The sequence below is a fragment of the Rutilus rutilus genome (genome assembly GCF_951802725.1).
Source record: "Rutilus rutilus genome assembly, chromosome: 22".
Classification (NCBI taxonomy): Eukaryota; Metazoa; Chordata; class Actinopteri; order Cypriniformes; family Leuciscidae; genus Rutilus; species Rutilus rutilus.
Window position 1 is genome coordinate 31928088 of NC_140227.1, and position 5000 is coordinate 31933087.

Here is a 5000-nt window from a genome sequence, read left to right on the forward strand (position 1 = left end):
ATACACCATAGCATAAAACATACAGATATGATGTTACTGTTAGTATGATCAGTGCATATGAAGAATCATTCCTTATCCTGCAGCCTGATTAGAGGTCTGCACGGGCTTTAAACTGAAGCCCGAACCCGGCCCGTACCCGCGATCATTTAACCCGACCCGACCCGACCCGACAATTACATTTACATGTTAAGCCCGAACCCGACCCGAACCCGAGGTCCACTCTATTTCTCACAGCAAATAAATACCATTTTATATCAAATTCAAACTCGGTAGGCAGCTGACAGAATTTATTTTCTTTGGCGTGCAGGTGAATCCCAAAATATTAGCGAGAAGAAACCGCTCTGGATGAAATGTGAATTTTTAAACAAATTAAATGAACAACAGCAATACCTTATATATGGATCTGTCTGTGAAACAACCGCTGACTTAAACCTTGTTTATACTTTCGCCTGGCACCGGAGCGCGAGCCTCAGCTGACTGCGCGCGCAACTCCCCAAACAGACGAGGCATTTATAGGCTACTTGACGCAACTGTTTTGTTTTAGACTGAACACCAGACCATACAACTGATTTAACTGGGTGCCGGTGTGATGAGATGTACTAATATCCGTCTGCTCGGGCAGATTCGGCTCAAAGTCGTGCATCTTCGGATGCGGAGGCGCGCGCGCTGTTACAATGACGTAATTTTGCCGCGCGCGCGCCTCCGAATCCGAAGATGCACGACTATGAGCCGAATCTGCCCGAGCAGACGGATATTACTTTTTTATTACCTTCGCGCTCATGCGGACGCGTCGAGTATAAACAAGGTTTTACAGCTCAGCCACTTGTTTTTTCATAATTTTTTGCAAGTAGTAGATCTTGGTTTACATTTGGACTTTGGATGTGATCTTAGGCTTGAAAAGGTTGGTGACCACTGCATAACGCAAACCCAGTCAAACGTTTGACTGCAGTATCTTCTATTCTATGCGCCTTATAATCCGGTGCGCCCTATATGAAAACAGTTCTAAAAGAGGCCATTCATTGAAGGTGCGCCTTATAATCCGGTGTGCCTTATAGTGCGGAAAATACGGTATGTATATATATCAAATTTGAGAGAGAGAGCCTGTCTGTGGTCTGTGTAGCCTATGCATTGCACACATTGCACATCTGCTCACGCAACTTTCTCTCTCTCGTGTGCCGGTCACCACAACACAGCAAGCAGGCAAAGCACACGACACGCAAACTATATAGGCTATAGCCTATTTAGTTTTTCTTAGTTACAAACCCGAACCCGACCCGAACCCGAGGCTGTTCAATAAACATTAACCCGAACCCGACCCGAAACCCGCACATTTTTCGGGACCCGTCGGGCTCGGGTCGGGTAGCAGACCTCTAAGCCTGATACACCATCATTATTATGATTCTATAAATATTTCATCATCTCAGGAAACTGAAGATTTTCTCACCTCCGCCGATATTCACCGTGAATTGAAGTTTCGGATCTAGTTTATCAAGCGGTGAGTAAAAACACTAATTGATGTCAACGTGGCTTCATCCCCTCCATGTGCAGCGGCACCGCGCTCTGACTGACACGCGCGGGAACCAATGAGAGGCGAGATGCTGTCGCGTCAGACCAATCAGCGCTTGTGGGCGGGGTTTGTAAGTGTACGCTCTTATTGCATCAGTTCCTGTAGTAGAATAAACCCTGAATGTGGGTCAGCGAATGTGTAAATGCTAAATAAACTGCACAAAATACGATTTGCATTTTGCATGCTTTTTTTTTTTTTTTGTGAAGCTGTTTTGCTAGCCTACGTCAAATTAAATGAATTTTTTTAATAAAAAAAATGATATCCTAAATTATATATTTTAGACATAATGACCTGTCTGAGTTCAACATTGTAAAAAACTGTTTTAACGTCGTGTTATCATATAATTTTTACTAATATGTTAAATCCTCTGCTCAGAGTTTCCCAATGGAAAGTGTATTTGAGTTTTAAGATACAAAAAAAAATAACTTTTCATTATTTGAACAACTTGTCAAAATCCCAAAGCTACAAAATTTCGATTAAAATTGGAAGACTCCTACATAAAATTCCACTGGAACCAGGTTTTATTTTTGTTAACTAAAACGTTAACTATTAAAAACATGTTTGTTAATTTAAGTAAAATAAAATATTAAATATTATACGGAAAACTTAAACTAAAATAACAATTTTTGACTTGCAATAACCTGAAATAAGTTTGAGCTGAAGCACTTAAAACTGGAAATAAATAAAAACTAAAACTAAAATGTAAATAAATCAAACTATTTGAAAACAGCAACAAATCAAAACAACGAACACAATTTCTAAAAATTAAACCGAAATAAAAATTAAATTAAAAAAAGCTAATACAAATTATAAATGAAAACTATAATAGGCTATATGAATAATGCTAAAAAATAACTAGTGCTGTCAAATCGATTAATCGCATCTAATATATGTTTATAAATATATAAGATGTGTGTGTACATATAAACGCAATTAATCGCGATTAAACGATTTGAAAGCATTAAAAATAACACTTAGACTGGAACTGAAGTTTATATTTACATTTGAGCAACAAAAAAAGATTATTGTTTTAATCAGATTAAAATTAGGACTAAATTATGATTGGAATTCCATGAGCATTCCTTTAGGATTCTTTGACACTCCGGTTACAAGTGAAAGATAAAGTCCACTGAGTGTATTTCTGCCAGACGAATCCCTCATGTGAGAATCCTCCATCGGCTTAAGATGGATTATCAAGAATGTTTGTCTTCAGATACTTGAAATTCTCTCTTTCTCATGAATTATATATCAAAGGAATTCAGGGTTTTGTTCCCACCACCATTTACATACAACGATTTCAGTTGAAGCACATGTTAACCCTGTTAAGCCTGACTTATGAAATAATAGTCAGAAAAAAAATGGAAGAGTTTAATGAACCTTTAGAGAAAATATGACAAGAGTTTGCATATGTGTTTTACATACTTCAGGCTTTTGTGGCTCATATAGTCTGAAATAGTGAGAATATGGAGGAAAGAAACAGCTCCATTTTATTCAGAGAGTTGAGGAGAAAGAGGGAGAATCTCATAAGAATAGTTGACCAATTGTAAATTAAGGTTCACTGCATTGGCCAATCAGAAGACAGCTATATCATATGTTTTGGCCTTGATGTTATAATCATAACTTGCTTGTGTTTATGAGCAGCTGAGAGAGGAATGTGTGTGAATAGTGTTCGTGTCTGTGTGCTAAATATACAGATGCTGTCGACAGCTGCTGTCTCACTCATGAGAGCAGCGAGACAGGCTTTCATTGCACACTTCTGCTGTCTGTCTGCCCGTGACGTCACAGAAACACATTCGTGTTTCTTCCCGACAGAAAGTTCGAGCCAAACTTCGCCCGTCTGCCTCTTTAAGTGAGTTAATTAAAGTCCCGCGGCGTCGGGCACAATATTCCTCTCTGTGCCCGCCGGAGCGTACCGACACTCATTGGCTTTCTCCCTCAAATCCCCTCAGATTTATTAAAAATACCCAAATATATGAATCAGTTCTGTCTGAAAAGGAATCCAGGCGAAGCGTGCACGACGATTTCTGTCACCGTGATTAGACGGAGGAACGGATGCCAAATCCACAGATTGACGGTTTTTCTTAAGGGGCTCATTTGGCCCGGAGAAAACCAGAGAGAGACACACACACACACACACAGAGAGAGAGAGAGAGAGAGAGAGAGAGAGAAAGAGGCGCGCACACGAGGAGTTCCGTCGAGTTTTGTATTCAGCTCGTGTCGCGCGCTCTGACTGGAATTACCGCGCGTCGCCGGATTAAACGCTTCCACACAAAAGACGCGTCAGGAGCGATAAAGCCGTGAAGCTCTTGACATTCAGAGCAGCTTGTATAGGTGATGTGAGGGTCTTGTGTGTGTGTGTCAGGAGGTGAGGGTCTCTCTGATGTCGGTCACACGAATACAAATGAACCCGGTATACCGTACGGGCCGGTTATTAAAAATCCTCCCGCATTCATCAACAGCGCCTCTAATTCATTAAAAGATGAGCGCTTAATGACTTTTTAATTAGGCTCGCATTGATTCATTCTGCTTGACTGTGACATGATGTCAAAAATATGCATGAGGGAATCAACACAGCAAAGCTCATGGTGCATTTACGAAAATTAATTTAGTGTTTAAAGTCGCAATGAAACGGAAGTGTAGCAACAAAACTTTTCTTCTGTATTGTGATGTGTAAACCTGGAACATTTAAAAGGAACATTTCCATGATGTTTGCTAGATGATCAAATGGAATGTTTCCTCAACTTTCGCAAAAATATATTTAGTACGTTCAGAGAATATTTATTATTAAAGTCCCCTTGTAGTCAAAATTGTTATCCCTTAAAACTCATCTTTGATCACCAAAATGACATATTTAATCATTTTTTCCTTGAAAAATAATTCTTCATGTCTTAAAATATCTTGAATGTAACTCGACACCCTTGCCTCATTTAGTATGCCTATGAATATGCAAATGAGCCCCGCCTCCACTCACTCACTCAGCTCAGAGATCCACTGGTTGACGATCACACGTTGATCTGATTGGTTACAAGGTAGTTTGTGACGTCAGAAACACCAGCGATTTCAAAGTGTGTGTTTGAGACTGTCTTTGGTTCACTGCAGTTTTAAGGAGGAAATACTCAGCAATGGTGTCGACTTATGAACTTACACATGCTTTGTCTTAAAGCGTATTAAAAACACCACATAGACACATAAACAACATTAAAAGCTGGATTTACACCACAGGGGGACTTTGAAAGTTTTCCCAAGTATTCACTGACAGCTCTCCTGTGTGAGCATGATGGTTATTGTAAATATGAACGTGAATTTCATAAACACAGATTCAGTATTCTTCAAAATTAATAAAAACAGTGAAATGCAAACTCAGAATATGCATAACTGCAATTATGTTAAATTACACAAATATACTTTATGCATTTAATCTCACTTTATTAAG

General features: G+C 39.3%; 1 protein-coding gene across 1 annotated transcript in view; it reads right to left on the reverse strand.

Moving 5' to 3' along the window:
* The window catches only part of pycr1b (pyrroline-5-carboxylate reductase 1b), an 11715-nt gene extending 10136 nt beyond the window's left edge, over positions 1–1579 (reverse strand). Inside the window, exon 1 of the mRNA XM_084395157.1 lies at positions 1445–1579. The gene's annotated coding sequence lies outside the window, so the exon portion shown is untranslated. The remainder of the gene's footprint in view (positions 1–1444) is intronic.
* Between the last annotated feature and the right edge of the window lie 3421 nt (positions 1580–5000).